This window comes from Etheostoma spectabile, chromosome 9 (genome assembly GCF_008692095.1).
Source record: "Etheostoma spectabile isolate EspeVRDwgs_2016 chromosome 9, UIUC_Espe_1.0, whole genome shotgun sequence".
NCBI lineage: Eukaryota > Metazoa > Chordata > Actinopteri > Perciformes > Percidae > Etheostoma > Etheostoma spectabile.
Window position 1 is genome coordinate 23554610 of NC_045741.1, and position 909 is coordinate 23555518.

At 36.0% G+C, this 909-nt stretch overlaps 1 long non-coding RNA gene across 1 annotated transcript in view; it reads left to right on the forward strand.

Moving 5' to 3' along the window:
* Positions 1–909, forward strand: part of LOC116696090 (uncharacterized) — a 2153-nt gene that overhangs the window by 1176 nt on the left and 68 nt on the right. The window contains exons 3-4 of the long non-coding RNA XR_004333621.1: positions 50–128; positions 224–909. The exon at positions 224–909 is cut by the window's right edge and continues 68 nt beyond it. This is a non-coding gene — a long non-coding RNA (uncharacterized LOC116696090). The remainder of the gene's footprint in view (positions 1–49; positions 129–223) is intronic.

Here is a 909-nt window from a genome sequence, read left to right on the forward strand (position 1 = left end):
GTACATAAAGTTGGCTGTGTGGAGGATCTAAAAAGCCTTTTGATTTCAGGTTGGATATATTTGTCTGCTCTTCTGTTTCTTCTTCTCCATCTATGCTGCGCTGGGAGCGGAGCTCTTTGGCAGGCTAGGTCAGTCACACTACTAGCATAACATAATGAAAAATGTCCATGATGCATAAAAATCACTTCCATATGTCTGTGTTTTCTGCCTCTGTGTCAATCAGAATGCACTGACGATAATGTATGCCTTGGTTTACATCCATACGCCAATTTCCAACATTTTGGGATGGCCCTGCTCACGCTCTAATGAGTGTGCACTGGAGACAATTGGAGCGGGATAATGGCAGTATGTACACACTGATACATGCAGTGCAGTGAATGAAAACTGAATTCATATTCATGTGGGTTTAAATTTAGCTTTTCTTTCAAGTAATTTCCTCTTGAAATCAACAGCAGCTTATAAACTCAAAACAAGTAAGCACATTCTATTTTTTCTATAATAAGTACCAAATTAAACAAAATCTTCTTCTTACTGTAACGTATTATACAGACAGCATTGAGGATCAGTCAGTCAGTTTCAGGGTAAAAAAATAGTTAAACAGTGGGAACAATGTTGTTGTTGTTGGTCTGATTAATCCCCCACGAAAACCTTTAAGTGCATCCAGTAGAATATTAAGAGTAACAGGGATGCTGGTTTTTTAAATGTAATTTATCAAACTGACCCTTATAACCTCAGCTCCACTGTAAATAATCACCCTGTACAAACTCAAAATGGCTAAATCCTAAACTTCTAAGAACAGTAACAAGACAAGATTATGCAAATGATTATCATGATAAACCAACTTTGATTTATTACTTTGAGATTGAATTACAATTAAGTAATAGAAGAACATTTTAATGTTTCAGAACA